Source organism: Notechis scutatus, chromosome 3, assembly GCF_049901735.1.
Source record: "Notechis scutatus isolate UNSWTSFEM ecotype Mainland chromosome 3, rNotScu1.2, whole genome shotgun sequence".
Taxonomy (NCBI): Eukaryota; Metazoa; Chordata; class Lepidosauria; order Squamata; family Elapidae; genus Notechis; species Notechis scutatus.
The window spans coordinates 65,770,713-65,787,763 of record NC_142011.1 but is presented as its reverse complement, the minus strand read 5'-3'; the positions used below and the strand labels follow the sequence as shown (position 1 = coordinate 65,787,763).

The window sequence follows — 17,051 nt, the reverse complement described above, 5'->3', positions numbered from 1 at the left end:
GTAAAATTCACCCACTATTCCATTGGACATTGCTTGTGAAAGAGCCATCAACCCCCGACTCTATGTTCCCAGACAGCACCCCCTTCCATTCTACCGTGTTTCTCACAAAATAAGGCCGGGCCTTTTTTTTTTACCCCGAAAAAATGGCTACACCGTCTTTTCGAGGGTGACTTAATTCCCCCTTGCATCCTCGGGTGGGCGGGCGGTGACAGCTTGGATGTTGACCTCGGCGTGGTGGGGCACTTCCGCCACCATTGCTTTCCCTTCTCCCTTGCTGCCGCAGCGTTAGAGCAATGCTGCGGCGTTTGGTGCAGCCATGCACGGCCAGCCAGGGCTCCTCCCTGCAACCGGAGCCCTGCGGAGACACTTGGCTTCAGGTGCTCCTGTCGCCGCCTTCCCTTTGCCTTTGAAGGTAAAGCCAATTCTTTTAAAAACAACACCCTACTACAACAAAGCCTCCCCTGCCCGAGAGGGCAGCCCAACCCCACGTGGGGAGGTGAATCTCCCGGGGCCGCAGCGCAGGATCGGCCCACCTTGGGAGAAGTGCCCAGCCGGCATCCCGGCCTGGCGCTGGGCAGAGTGTGAAGAGCTTCGCCTGGGGTGCCCAGCGCAGCTGACAGGCGGGCCCTCCTTCCCGGCAGCAGAGCTCTCACCAAGGCAGCGAGCGCCTCCCTGCTGCTCATCCTGCCAGGGCCATGCCAGAGCCGTGCAGGCTGGGCAGAGCCAGGAAAGCAAGCCACAGGTGCGCGCCCGCCTGCCAAGCAAAAGAGCCGGGCCAACCTGAGCTTGGCTTCCTTCCCAAGTCCCTCCAGCACGAACCCGAAGGTGCCACCGGGAGAGGCTTCCCAAGGCAGTGATAGCACCCACCCATCCGCGGACAGGGAGGCGAGGTGATGGCAGCACTGCTTCCCTGGCTGGCGGAGAGAGACCGAAGCCCCCCGTCCTTTCCACCCCTCACCCAGCCCAGCCCCGTCCCCACGCATCTCCAAATGCGCCGGCGGCTCCAAACGTTGCAGCGGAACGGACATCAGGCAGAGGCGCTGACTCGGCGGGGCTCAGCTCGGAGGAGGACGCAGCGCAGACCGTCGCCTTGCCTCCCTGCCCACGGATGGGTGGGCACTATCACTGCCTCGGGTGGCCTCTCCCGGTGGCCCCTTTGGGTTCAGGCGGGAGGGACTTGGGAAGGAAGCCAAACTTGGGTCGGCCTGGCTCTTTTGCTTGGCAGGTGGGCGCGCACCCGTGCTCGCTTTCCCAGCTCTGCCCAGTCCACACGGCTCTGGCACGGCCCTGGTGGGATGAGCGGAGGGCCCGGCGGGAGGCGCTCACTGCCTTGGTGAGAGCTCTGCCGCTGCGCAGGAGGGCCCACCTGTCAGCTGTGCTGGGCACCCCAGGTGAAGCTCTTTGTGCTCTGCCCAGCGCCAGGCAGGGATGGCGGCTGGGTGCTTCTCCGGGGTAGGCGATCCTGCACTGTGGCCCCGGGAGATTCGCCTCCCCATGTGGGATTGGGCTGCCCTCTCGGGTAGGGGAGGCTTTGTTGTAGTAGGGTGTCATTTTTAAAAGAATTGGCTTTACCTTCGAAGGCAAAGGGAAGGCGGCGACAGGAGCGCCTGAAGCCAAGTGTCTCCGCAGGGCTCCGGTTGCAGGGAGGAGCCCTGACTGGCCACGCATGGCTGCGCCAAATGCTGCGGCGTTGCTGTAAACGCTGAGGCAGCAAGGGAGAAGGGAAAGCAACGGTGGCGGAAGGTCTCCCGATATGAAGTGCCCCACCAACGCAGGCAGCACCATATCTGGGCATGCAAAATGCAACAAAGTACTCCTAACGGCAACCCCCGCCATTCCCCCCCCCCATTTCGCATGTTTAATATGGGCCTTAATTTGGGGGGGAGGGGCTTAATTTGATTTTATGCCAATAAAAGATGGTGGGGCTTCCTATTGGTGGAGGCCGTATTGTTGGAGAAACACGGTAGTAGATGGGGAGGAAGAGTATGATGTGGAAGCATTGATACACTCAAGACTCAGAAGGAAGTGGATCAAATACTTAATACCCTGGAAAAGCTACCCAGACTCTGAAGGATCATGGGAGGTTACAACAGATGTCTTGTACCACAATTTTTTTTACAACCAGTATCCCAACAAACCCCATACTAGGGAGCTAGTGGCCTTGCAAGAACTGAGCCCTGACTGGGATGAGCAGGAAGTGCCCTACTATGAGATGGAGGGATTGTATACCAAGAGACTAAATAAGTGAGAAATGGACAAGCTCCTTCCACACCAGGCATATAAAACCTGGAGAGGAAGATCAGCAGGGAAGGGTGGTAGCCATCTCAAATGGAGTAGATGGATTATAGGATACCTTGTCTGCTCACAGGGAGTTGCAGGGGAAAAGAGGGGAGTGGTGCCACTACATTTCTTTCTCACAGCCCACAGCTTAGTTTCCCCAGGAACTCGAGAGGGGAGGATGAGTCTGAATGGGAGGGTGACGTAATGAAAATGACCTTGAGGAAAGAAGGAAAGAGAATGCTGCCTAGAAAGCAATTAGACAAGAGAAGCAGGAGCCTCCGGTGGCTTAATGATCAGAGAAAGAAACCTAGGAAGGACCTGCCCTAATGGATCAAGCAGTTAAAAGTGGTGGAAGAAAGTTTGTGGCTTCAGGTTTGCAAGACTTTGTTAATGAGCCTTAACAAGAAAATAAAATTGGTTCATCTAGTCCTGTTTCCTGTCTGGTTTACCTGGGTGGGAGGGAATATAACATTTCTCTGGTCATAAAATTTGTAACTCATCTTGACTAAAGATCTTAAGTAAAATTTTAATACAAGCCTTAGTTTGTAGGTTACTATTTACAACGCAAGCACTGTGGATTCCCTAATACATAACAAAGAGCTCGAGGAATTTTAAAACCTTGCCTTTTGTCCTTGTGCCAGCAAAATTATCATTGCCCACTCCACTCCTATACTTTTAGGTATCGCAGAATGTGTTTGTAGGTGAAGCCAATTAGATTCTCTCTTCCCGATTATTATATGACCTTTTTGCCACACTTTTTAAATGAATTACTGCAGTTAAGTTAGTAACACAGTTGTTAAGGGAATCTGCCTTCTCCATTGACTTGGCTTGTCAGAAGGTCCCAAAAGATGATCGCCTGACCCTGGGACACTGCAACCACCATGAATACATGCCAAGCATTCAACATTTGATCACGTGATCAAGTGGATGTTGCAATGGTTGTAAGTGTGAAAAACAGTCATGTCACTTTTTTCAATGCTGTTGTAACCTCGAACAGTCACTAAATGAATGGCTGTAAGTCAAGGATCACTTATATTGGCAAATAGAGCCAACTGCTTAGAATGCTGATCCACCATGTATACTTTATGTTTGGATGTTTGTTTCAGTGATGGGATTCAATTTTTTTTTACTACTGGTTCTGTGGACATGGCTTGGTGGGCGTGGCTTGGTGGGCATGGCAGGGGAAGGATACTGCAAAATCTCCATTCCCTCCCCACCCTACTAACCTGCTTTCCAGCTCTGTTGTCCTGTGCAGGTGAACAAAAGAAGATCCAGCCGATCAGCTGGGACTCGGGAGGCAGATAATAGATGTGGGTGGGGCCAGTCAGAGGTGGTATTTGCCGGTTCTCCAAACTACTCAAAATTTCCACTACCGGTTCTCCAGAACTGGCCAGAACCTGCTGAATGCCACCTCTGGTTTGTTTATTTATTGTAAAGAGACACCTAGAAGAGGTGTTACTGATGGAGCTGGACAAGATGTTGCAATGGTAGCAACTGAAAATGTCAAATGATGGAAGATATTCAGTAGGGGAATCCTGAAACCAAAATAAAGAAAGGTCATAATGTTCTGACCCAGGCTTCGTAAACCGTAATTATTCACAAGCTTGTTTTAAAAGCAAAACCTATTTTATTGCAAGGCTGGGAATTGTTTTCATTTCCAGCTGGAATTAATCTTAAACAATCCCCCAAGATAAGCACACACCTTTCAGTTCTGTGGAGTACTGCCAAAAACAGAAGTATCCAATTAACTAGAAAAGAAACCAACCAAAGTACAAGAAAAAACCAACGAAGTACACAAAGCTTCAAGGATGACTCGGAACCGATTGAACTACTTTGCTTCCTGCAAAGATTTCATCATCTAGGTCTGACTTTTATCCCTTATGGGAGGGGCAATCACCTCCCAGCCTTACTCCTGAGTCGCCCCTTTTGTTTCAGCTGCTCTCACCTTCTAGCAGCTCTGTGCACACACGCACTGGGAACAGGCTCCCCTGGGTCCTCTGCTTTGCTGCTGCCAGACTCCGAAGGCTTCGAAGGCAGCACCCCACTCCCAGATGGTCCTGGCCCCATCAGACGCAGGACCCTCATCCAAGTCCTCTCCAGACTCCCTGACTGGTCCCCTTTCTTCCTCACTGTCCAATTCTGTTGCCATCTGCACCAGCTGCTGGCGAACCACAACACATAAGTTGTACTATGCTGTGCTCCTAACATAAAATAAAAATATTATTTTTTCCAGATTGAAACATTCTTTGCCTATTTTATTTCCAATATTTGTTTCCTGCCTCACAGCAAATATCATCTGGGCAATTTCCTGTAAAAGACAAACTGCGCTGTAACAAGTTACAGATTGAGACATCTTGACAGTTTCTTCCAAAGTTGGTTACCTGAATTGAATGTTTTTGTCCAAAAAACCTGAATCGGTGCATAACACCCAATACCTTTATTTTGGAGAAACGTATAGAAATGTTTTCCTTCAACAGTCTATGTTTAAAAAAAAAAAAAATAATCCTCTCCCTAAATACTGCAGCCTGGTTTAATGAACCAATTTGATGTGGCTACTTCAAATCAAAACCAGGAGTCCTTTTCCTTCATATGTACCATATAATGCGCCTTGAATACCAGCGATTCAGAACTATCCAAACAAATCAGTTTCTTTAACAGATGTTAACTCCCCCCCCCCCCGTCTCCTTTCCTGAACTCAATATGGTGGGTGGGATATGGATCATCTGATCTGCTAAGAAACTGTTGTTGAAGGTTCTGCTTGAAAGAAAAGCATGCCTTGAAAGGCATTGAAAACACGGATGACCTTTTTTTCCTTCTGAAATTCAAAAGTGTTATTATATACTTCTTATCACACATTCCTTGGCACAAATATAGTACCCAATGACAACACAACTTAACTTATTTTTCACCCAAAAATGTCTCTCAGTCTGTATGTTTGTGTGTGTGTACGTACATTTTGTATATACATATATTTAGGATATACACATACACATGTATATTATATGTATATGTATGCACACACACACACACATACATACACATATACACAGTTTTTTTGAAACCCAACTTTTTACATATTTATTTGACTATAAAGTCAACATGACTCTCACCTATGTATATGTAATATATATCAATGTATGAATGTTGCTTTTCACTTTCATAGAAAAATGCATGTATGGTATACTGAGATTAATAGATTTTTCTACTAGCTATGGCTGTTCATATGGACAATGCCCTGCTATATACAGTCCCAAATGCACTTTTCCAAAAGGCAACTGGACTTTCTTGGTTTTTGTTTTATTTCATTTCATTTTGGGTTGGTTTTTTTTTGGAAATGTTTCACTTTTCATCCAAGAATTGTCTTTGTTTTTGAAGAATTGAACTTCCGCTATTGAGACTCTTTCTGTGGTATGTTGAGTATCTTATCTGATCTAGTTTCATCTTTGTTTCACCTGATTCTCTTACTGCAAGTTGATCCTTGGGTATGGGTAACCCAGTGGTTTCTATAACAGATGTTCTGGAAGCCATTTGTAATAGGGCCACTACAGAGACCACAAACAAAATGTACACAAACACTGTATGGTGGTGCCATCTATCGCATTCCTACTTTGAAGGGGACATTTTGTCAGGACACTCCAGCAAATAAAACTTTTTCTTTCTGTGACTGGCAGAATACCAGCTGAGAAGTAGGAGAGGAAGTTAAAGAAGAAATAACTATACTTTAAAGCAGGGGTGTGTAACTGGTGGCCCCTGCAAGCCATGCCCACCCCAGGTCTGTGAAGGGAAAAAAATATCTGTTATCTGAGGAAAAACAGTGCTGTTCTATTTGTGTCTGTCTTGTTGTCTATTAAGATGCAGTTCAATAAATGCTCTCTTCAGAAAGAGAGAAACAATGCTTTTGAACCAGAATTTTGTTCTGGTGTGAGAGAATCTGATTTTGCAGGGAAATAGTGTTCATGTGTATTTTCATGAGAGAGATGAATAGATGATGGATGGATGAATAAATGAGAGAAATGGAGGGTAGGTGTAAGCATGCTTTCAGGATAATTGATATGCATGTGAGTGAATTGATGCAAATATGAATATAAGACAGAGAAAGAGAGAAAGGAAAGAAGGAAGGAAGGGAGGGAGGGAGGGAGTTTGGATGGGAAAGATGAGTGAATAAAGGAGAAAGACAGATAGAAGAAAAGAAACAATAGTATCTCCTGATATATCAAATTGTAAATATTATATTTTACATTGTTCATACGTATTTTATAATAAAATATAAACTCTCTCATACACATAGAGAGTGTTTTTAAAATATGGATTGCAACCTAAAACATTTTTCCCGTTCTATTTCCATGTATATTTCCATTTACCTGATCTGTAACATGACCATATAAAAACATGTTAAAATCAGGGTGAGAAATGGTTGTAACATGTCAAATCTGATTCAAAATTCAGGCACCTTAGACTGTTTCAACCAAACAGGATGATTCATTTGAGCCAGCATCAAATTTGGAAGCCTTAATTTAATAAAACTTTAATGGGCCACAAAAGTAGAATCTGCAATGGATCCACCCATCCCAGTTTGAGCAACAGATAAAGCAGTAGGTGAAGAAATCCTATTATACTCTTTTTCCTCTTGTTAAAAAGCCACCTACTAAAATCTGTGGGAGGAGAAAAGTATCAACCACAGCCTGATACTGCCAAAATGGGGTATAATCGTATAGTCACACAGTTAAAAGGAATTGTTGCGTGGGTGCGTTACCACCTTTTCCACCTAAGATTTGAAGGTACAGCCTCCGAAGCTTCTATCACCTACTTTGCAATCTAAAAAATATAGTAAAATCAAACTTCAGAATCCTACATACCCATCAACCTATTTTTGGAAATGTCTATAAATCCATGACATGTCTTAAGCTCAATGATACAACTTTTAAAAATTATTTTAACTTCCTTTTTTTTAAGGAAGGAATTTTGCCTGACATCTTCAGCATAGAGATAATAAATCTCTTTTCAAAGATAGATAAGATACGTCTCTGAGAAGTTTTAGTCCTAACTTTCTTAAGACAGGGAGAATAACAGAATGATAGCAGTGTTCCAATATCTCAGGGGTTGCCACAAAGAAGAGGGAGTCAAGCTATTCTCCAAAGCACCTGAGGGAAGGACAAGAAGCAATAGATGGAAACTAATCATGGAGAGAAGCAATCTAGAACTAAGGAGAAATTTTCTGACAGATCAATTAATCAGTGGAACAACTTGCCTCCAGAACAACACTGGGAGTTTTTAAGAAGAGATTGGATAATGATTTGTCTGAAATGGTATAGGGTTTCCTGCCTAAGCAGGGGGTTGGACTAGAAGATCTCCAAGGTCCCTTCCATCTCTATTATTCTATTCTATTCTATTCTATTCTATTCTATTCTATTCTATTCTATTCTATTCTATTCTATTCTATTCTAAGACATTTTTATAGAAGCTGGACAAGATTTTCAAGTATAACTTAAATAAGGTATGGGATATTGCTAATGTCTCTTTCGGTCACACTTCTTAGGGGAAAATCTTAATACAGGTAGTCCTCAACTTACAATCATTTCTTTAGTGACCATTCAAAGTTATCACGGCACTGGAAAAAGTGAGTTACAACCAGTCCTTGCACTTTTGACCATCACAGCATTCCCCAAGGTCATGTGATCAAAGCTTGCGTGCTTGGCAACTGGCATATACTTACAATGGTTGCATTGTCCCAGGGTCATGTGATCACCATTCGAGGCCTTCCCAGCCAGCTTCTAACAAGCAAAGTCTATGTGGGAGGTGAGATTCACTTAATGGCCACATCATACATAGCTACAGTGATTCGCTTAGTAACCATGGTCCAATTTTTTTTGTAAAATTAGGCACGACTCGCTTAACAAAACCGTCTTGCTTAGCAAGAGAAATTCTGGTCTCAAATTCTGTGATTCATTTTTGTAGTGCCAGCTAGTCCTAATTGCTTCTTTGCGTAACGGTAGCATTTTTGCAGCCCTCTGCACATCTTTAAGCAACACTCTACACATACACCAATGCCACTTTGTATAAGATGAGTGAAAACAGAGAACCATAACCTGGAAATAGGTGTCAGCAGAACTTCCAGTCATCATGATCCATCTTTTCCACATGGTTTTAGTTGCCTCTCAAGAACTTAAAAACAGTTATGAATAATCTAATAAGAATCAGCAAGCACCTGCAAAATGCCTGCCTCCAGCTGCAGGGAATCAAATTCAAGAAGCAAAAAAGCGGAGGAGGAGAAGAAGGAGGGTGACCCATCTGGGTGCATTCTCCACACATCATTACAAACCCACAGCAAAGGGAACGCATTAATGCCCTTTTTGGCACAAAGGGTGCAGGCCTCTAGGGGGAAAAAGGCATCTCATATGAATGTTTGCTTAAGGAACTTACAGCGTTTGCTTTCAAATGATCTGATGGAGTGGGGATAATGATATATTTGTGTAGAAAAATGGGGGCATTCGCATTACAAGCGGAGAGTTGAGAAGCAAGATCACAGAGCTGCAACCACACAGTTCTGTATTTCAGGGAGGAAAACCAGTAGCCTTCCAGATACAGTGGAACCATAATTCCCAGCACCTTCTTCACTGGTCATGTTGCCAATGCTGCTGCTGCTGTTGTTGTTCACCTCTTCTTGTTGTTCACCTCTTCTTGTTGTTCACAATTTCTTCTTCTTCTTCTTCTTCTTCTTCTTCTTCTTCTTCTTCTTCTTCTTCTTCTTCTTCTTCTTCTTCTTCTTCTTCTTCTTCTTCTTCTTCTTCTTCTTCTTCTTCTTCTTCTTCTTCTTCTTCTTCTTCTTCTTCTTCTTCTCCACCTTCTCCTTCTTCCAATGCTTCATATGTTTCCTTACTCAGTCATAATGAGTGTAGTGGTTGGGGTTGGTACTTTCTCCATTTTTGTTTAACTACATGAAGCTGCTGGGTGAGATCATCTACCACCACAGGCTGAGATATCATCTATATGCTGATACCACCCAGCTGTATGCCTTGTCCCATGGTACGTTAAGCAATGCCATGACAGTGTTTGGAGGCTTTAAAGGCTGGATGAAAAGCAAGAGGCTGAAACTAAACACAGCAAAACATAATGGTCTTGGTTTGGAGTTCTTTGGTCCATAGAGAATTGCCATCTTTGGTCTTGAATGGGATGGAACTGCTCCTGACAGATCCTGGGCATATTCTGGAGGGTCTTTATTTAGCCTAAAAACTCTTGCTTGAGGAACCAGTGGCAGTAATGGCCAGGAGGGATTTTAAGCAACTGCAGATTATGCACCAGTTACGTCTTTTCCTGGACCAACAATCCTTGTTCATAGTCATTCATGCTCTAGTCACCTTCCATCTTGATTATTGCAATGTTCTATACATGGGGCTGTCCTTGTAAATATCTGGAAGCTTCAATTGGTTCAAAATGTGGCATACCATTATTTTATGCACATTTAGATATGCACATGTTGTTATCTCTCTTGTGGGAACTGCATTGGCTACTGATTTGTTTCTGGATCCAATTCAAGGTGCTAGTTGTCTCTTTCGAGGCCTACATGGCTTGGACTAGGTTATTTGAAGAATCTTCTTTTCCTGGTCACATCTATCCAACCCACCAAGTGGAGAGTCAGGTAATGCTATAAGTTCTCTCCCCTAAGGAAGTCTATCTGGTAGGACCAAGAAGAAGGGCTTCTCTCTGATAGCTTCTTCCCTGTGGAACATTATCCCCATGGAAATAAGATTTGCTTATCACACTTTTTCACAAGGTCCTGAATAGCTGGTTTTGCCAATGGACCTGAGGACCCCAGAGTGGTGTGGTCCATATAATGGCTCACATGGTTGTTGTCACCAAGGAGATGGAGAATTATTCCTTTTTTATTGTTTTCAGATTGTAAGCCACCTGGAGTCACTGAGAGTGATTTGAGTGGCCATATAAATTTTCATAAATAAATAAATAGCTCATTCAGACTTCATCACAAGTCATAATTTGTGATGAGAGAAACCACTCTTACTCTTATTAACTTTCCAAAAAAATAAAAAGGCATTTTTGAATTCAGTCAACAAAATGCAGGAAAAGTGCATTAAAAACATTGTAAACCCGATGGGAACTCATCATGAGGAAACAGCTGGAGTACGAGAATATAAATTTCAAATGCAGATTACTCTTAATCTCGATGGACCTAGAATAATATGTTTATTAAAAATAATAAAACAGTTATGATCTATCGAAGGAGGATTTATTGACTCCAAGGGTAGGTCAGTTGAAATCAATGTAAGTTAATTTGATTAATGGTAGGTAGGTCCAAAGCACTATAGGATCCAGGCCTCATGAAATGGAGCAAAACTGTACCAGCACTAGAGTTGAAATAGTTTACTTCTTCCCAGTGATACAAGTACAAGGTAAAATAAAGGTGAGAGGGAGGGAAGGAAAGAAGGTAGTTGAAGCAGCTCAATTAAAATGAAAAAAGTCATATAACTCTATTTTAGTTGCCAGATCTATGAGGAAGGGGTCCCTTTGCTTTAGCTCTTCCTTTCCCTTCCTGGATATATTATTCCACAAATATTATAATTCATCTGTCCTATTCTCTAAACAAGTTCTATTTTCACTTAAAAATAATCAAATCTATGTAATATTCCTAAATTCACTCTCACATAAAATATAAAAACACAATAATAGCATCTATGTGGATCAGACCAATCATGTTAGACTGCTATATGGAAGCTCACAAGCATAATCTGAATGTAATAGTATATCTTTATTCATGTCTCTCAGCAAGCATTAACAGAAAACAAATTACTTTAAATACTGAATGAATAATGAAGCCATTCTTACTAGCAAACCTTGATCATCGATTGGATCATCAGTTAATTTGGCCAGCTTCTTATTAAAGGCAGCTTAGGTCTTGGTCATCATTTGTATAACGTAGTCATGATGCAGAATATATGATAACAAATTTCATACTTTAACTATGTGTTACATAAAGGAGTTTTCTTCTCTAATCATCTTCTACAACATGGGTGTCAAATTCACCGCGTCACATTGGCGTCACGTGATGAATTGCAACTTTTTTCCCTTCATGAAGCTGGGGTGGGCGTGGCCTGCGCATGACACATCTGGCTTACGGGCTGCCAGTTTGGCACCACTGTTCTACAACAAATGTTTTTTGCCCCTAATAGCCAGTCATTTGATGGAAAAATAATCTAAATATGACAAAGTTACCAATCAATGGAATCTATACATACATATACATATACACATACATGCATATATGTGCATGTGTGTGTGTGTACACACACACACACACACACATATATGTATATATGTGTGTGTGTATATATATATAAAATACATATACCTACACATATATATTTGTGTGTGTGTATGTATATATATAATTTGTACTCAGAGACATCTAAACTTAAAGTGTCATGTTTATTCCCTTTATACTTTTCATTCTTGAATGGGCTGTTTGTTAATTTGTGACTATAGAGAAGGTGTGCTAAAATCTCCAGAATTCTAAAAATGTGGTCTGACTCCAGCCAGGGTGGATTACAATCTTTCATTCCACAACAAGCAATTTTTGTTATCTGTGCCTGATGCTCTTTTTCTTTACTCTGCCTTCTGTGGTGGGTGGTCAGGTAAGCATTTAAGTGTCCACTTACACAATGATGAATCAGCTTGTAAAAACAGAATTGGAGGCCTGCATTCCAGACTGATGTCAGCAGCCTCTACTGCTTGCATTTCAGAAATGGGATTTCATCAATGAATATTTTAAAATTCAAATTCCTCTTGTTGATTTCCATGGCTCCCTGGTCTCCTTTTCTCATTTAGAATGAAATAATTTATTCACCACAACTCTTTACGAGTCTATGTGGCTGCTTTTGGAATTTAATTTTTTTATTTTGCATACAAGTAATGTTGCCATTATCACTGAAATATAAGACAAATAGGCTAACTTTATAATTTTTTTTCTTCTCCTTAATGATTGGGCTGTACTGTTTAATTCACTTGCTTATTGCTTTTTGATGGTCAGCAAGTCTGTCTGTATATCTTTTGATAGCCAAGAGATAAAGATCTACAGATCTGCTTCTATGTGGGTTGAAGTGCCTCTGTTTTTCCTTGATTGATTGTACCAAGTTCAGTAGGACAATCCATTATTCTTGTGGAAGTCTTCCTGGCTTCTTTCTTAGTTTAAACATTAGGCCAAAAGATTCTCCTCCTCCTCCTCCTCATTTTCCAACTCAGCAACACCAGTGCAGTTACAGTGCTGACCTGCTCATTGAAAAAGAGCTAGATGCATAGCAGATGCCTGAAACATTTTTAAAAAACTATGCTACCTTTGCTTATGGAAGAATGCACATTCACATGCATGTTTTCTGGTTGAAAACCCTGATTCCCTGCCATGATTCTTGGTTTCTAGATCATAAATGGCAACCTGCAGCAGTGTGAAAGATGTAGAAGATAAGGCAAAGCTGAGACTTTAAGAGTGCAGACACTCTACTAATAAAGTTCAAAGGGCAAAGCCCTAGTACAATCAATATGCTCCACAATGTTTGGAAATGTAACCCAAAACATCAGAACAGTCCAGATGTCAAAACATGCTGGCTTTGTTTTGGAAATCAAACCAGAAGAATTTAAGAATGATATTAATGATGAATGAAAAATATTGGAGAACTAAAATAGTGGGTCATATAACACTTTCAACTGAACTGTGATGGTTGTTATTTATCAGTGACAGGCATGTATCTTTGATGTAGCTTTTAAGTGTCATAACTGAGTCAGAAGACATTGCAAAATTGACAGAATTTCAAAAAGCTGAAGGATAAATTCATTTTGATTGACATATTAATCTAAGAAATATAAATTGTTGGTTTGTTTAAAAATTCATAGTGAATAGTATTTCTACAGCATCCTAAATTAAAGTTAAATATAAGGCTAAATGATGCTTTCATTACAAAGGGAAACAAGTAAAATATGCAACTAAATAGAAAACCAAACTGTTCCTTCAAATTGGATAGATTTTACAGAAGAAGACAAAAGAAGCTTGGCCATCTTACGATTCCTGTCTGATGTCTCATATGAATGGATTTGTCTGTTTCATTCCTTTGTGAGTTCATTGAGCCCTCAATCAGGATGCTCCTAAACTTTAGTTTAACTATCATAATTGCTACAATTAAATCAAAGCTTATGTACTTTGCCACAGCTTTCAGTTCTCTTAGGTTGTTTAGATCAGGGGCTTTCAAGCTTCTTCAGACTATGGATCTTGTTAGTTAAAAACAAAAATAACAACAGAATCCCTGATCAAGAGGCAAAGCTGTAGTCATAAAAATGCCCCATTTGTGTGATCTTTTTTTGTATTGTTTTTGCCTTTAACTTCTTATGGAACTGATAAATTCTCTTGAAGGGTTCTGTCTGTGGAACACAATTTGAAAAAGAAAATTTTAAATAATTTAATCTCTACTGTCACTGATACATATTTTTACTATATATTGATAAACAGCGGAAAATCAGTATATGTAGTATAAAACAATGATATCAACATTCTTATGTGCAGTATTTTACAAATGTATACATTTATTTTTTTCTATTTATTTGCCCCTTATTCATTCTCTCTCTCTCTCTCCCTTTCTCTCTCTCTCTCTCTCTGTGTGTGTATGTATGTATGTATGTATATGTATATGTATATGTATATGTATATGTATATGTATATGTATATTCAGTATCTCCCTATTTTGAGAACGGCAGTTTTCATAATTCTACCATTCTTGCAGAAGCTGGAGTTGCAGTTTTCTCAACTGAGCTGGAATTACCAGATTATAAGTAGAGTGAAGACTTGGATTGAACTCATAAAGATTTAGATAAACTTTAGTAAACACACCAGTGGAATGTTCTTGGATTTTAACTTTTTTAAAGAAGATGGTAAATTCTTCTTCCCATAAAACTCCACTGATTCACTACATTCCCACCTACCACATATACTTGTTATTTGTTCTCCATTAATACTCATGTTACAGTTATACTTAATACCTTTATCCAACTTTTTTTTAAAGCACTCAACATTTTTTCTAGTCTACTGTGTGCCATTTGGTTAAAAAATGTTTTTTTTATAAAGGAATGATTGCCAAATATCTAAATATTCTTCTTTACTAATGGGCATCCTGGAAAAAGATTACAACCATTGTTTAAACAATTGAGAAAATATCATGTTAATTGTTATATAATATCTAAAAATGAGAGAGCCATTTAATTGGAGGTTGGCAGATCTGTATTGAAAACATCTTCAGAACTGAGTATTTTGCCATTTCCTTTAGTTTATAAAAAGATGGAGAAAATTCAAATTTGCAAAAGATGAAAAACTGAATGGAGTAACTAATACTTTCAGAATACTAAAGCAACATTGCAAATGATTTCCTTATATTATTTATGATAGGCAAATAAAATTACATCCAAATGAAACTTCAACCAAATGAAACTGCATCAAATATGAATCTGCTGGCAACTTGCCTGCAGAAGTTGTAAATGATCCAATACTGGAAGTTTTTAAGAAGAGATTGGATAACCATTTGTTGAAATGCTGTAGGGTTTCCTCAGTGGTGGGATTCCAATTTTTTTACTACCGGTTCTGTGGGCATGGCTTGGTGAGCATGGCAGGGGAAGGATACTGTAAAATCTCTAGTCAGAGGTGGTATTTGCTGGTTCTCCGAACTACTCAAAATTTCCGCTACTGGTTCTCCAGACCTGGTCAGAACCTGATGAATACCACCTCTGGGTTTCCTGCCTAAGCAAGGGATTAGGCTAGAAGGTCCATTCCAACTCTGTTATTCTATTCTATTCTATTCTATTCTATTCTATTCTATTCTATTCAACAACCATGAAAAAAGATTAGACAAATTAATACTCATAATATCAATGACCACTAAGCCTAAACATGTCCTTTTTTCAGGTTCAAAATGACAGCTGCTGGAGGGCAACAATATAAGAAGCTTGAATTGAAGGGGACTGGATGTTACATAGAATCAACCCCAGAATTCTCAGCCACCATTGTCTGCAGTTAAACTACCAGAGAAATTGAAGATCCAGCATTTTTGGTGACCACCAGAGTGGACAAGATTGCCTCCAATTCACATTTTGTCTTAGCCACAAATTTCCTTGATTTATTGTTCTAGAGTAAGGTAGGAGTTTACCTTCAGGAGTCACCGACAGTATAGGCTGGGGAGTTTCCCACCAAGCCTACATTTCTTATTCTGCACTCCCACTCTTTAAAGTTTCCCACCAAATGGGCTTGTTTTTGCCAAGGATGACATGGTCATACATTATTGCTTTGTGTTAACCCCACCTTCTATGTTCCCTACTGCTTCTCTAAAAACAGTTCCTGAAATTGGACTGAAGAAAATGACAGGGGAAGGGAAGGAGAAAAGAAGAATTAGGAAGATAGAAAAAGTTGGGTTTCCTTATTTCTTTATACATTATGGAATGAGAAGTACAGTTGTATGCTAAAACTGAATTCAGAGCACTGTCATTCACAGGGTTCATTTTTAAAAACAACAACAAAAACCCTCCAAATAAATTGCTCAGCCTTGCTTTTGATATCCCCTTATTTTCTTAAGCACAGGTTTATTTTCCTGTATTATTTGTAGAAATTACAAACGCATGTCAGTCAGTCAGAATAGAACTGGAAGGGACCTTGGAGGTCTTCTAGTCCAACTCCCTGCTGAAGTAGGACACCCTATAGACATGATGGTGAACCTATGGCATGTATGCCACAAGTGGCACGCAGAACCATTTGTGCCAGCACGCAAGCTGCAGGCAAACTTACCTCACTGCACAAGTGCGCGCCACATAGCTTATTTTTCTTCTGGTTTCAAGCCTTTTTCAGCCTCCCAGAGGCTTGGAAAAAGCCTCTGCAAGGCTTTTCAGGCCGAATAGTCCCATTTCATCACTTTCTGTAATACCAGAAGTGATGGAACGGGCATATTATTTGGCCTGAAAAGCCTTGCGGAGGCTTTTTCCAAGCTTCTGGGAGTCTGAAAAAGACTTCAAACCAGTTGAAAAATAAGTTGTGAGGCACAGTGCAGGTAAGGGGTGGCTGGGGGCGGGTTGTGTGCGCATGCGCAGGAGGCATGGGAGGACGCATTACATTCTAGATGCTGGCACATGAGTGCACGCATACTAATGTGCGCGCAATTTTTGGCACAGGAGCCCAAAAAGGTTAGCCACCACTGCCCTATACCATTTCAGACAAGTGGCTGCCCAGTCTCTTCTTAAAAACCTCCAGTGATGAAGCACCCACAACTTTTGATGGCAAGCTGTTCCACTGGTTAATTGTCCTCACTGTCAGAAAGTTTCTCCTTACAGGTATAGAATATAGCCTTAGTAATGACACTGATGAATCTACAGGACTGATAACATATCCACTGAGGGAGACTGGAATGAGCATCATTGTTTACTGTTGTCTTATTTCAACTGTAGTTATTTTATTGAGATGAAGATGGAGGGATCCATCCAATTGATTTGCAAACCAGTTACTGTAATGATAAAAAATACCTTCTGTCCATGAACAATGATACATACATTTCAAAGAGCTGAATTTCGACGTTCTGTACCAGGTAGTTCTTTAGCCATTAGTTCTTTAGAATTAATATTTTCTAAATTTGCATATGTTTGGGATTCTGTAAAACTGTATCTCTTGAGCTTTGAAAGACAAAATAACAAATCATGATTTACAGGCTGTGCCCTCCCTCTGACACTGAAAGAAAATAAAGAAT

At 40.9% G+C, this 17,051-nt stretch overlaps 1 long non-coding RNA gene across 2 annotated transcripts in view; it reads left to right on the top strand.

The window, feature by feature from the left end:
• The window catches only part of LOC148131220 (uncharacterized), a 42,668-nt gene extending 26,534 nt beyond the window's left edge, over window positions 1-16,134 (top strand). For both annotated transcript variants that reach the window (XR_015748588.1, XR_015748590.1), the window contains one exon: window positions 15,230-16,134. This is a non-coding gene — a long non-coding RNA (uncharacterized LOC148131220). The remainder of the gene's footprint in view (window positions 1-15,229) is intronic.
• The last annotated feature ends 917 nt before the right edge of the window (window positions 16,135-17,051 follow it).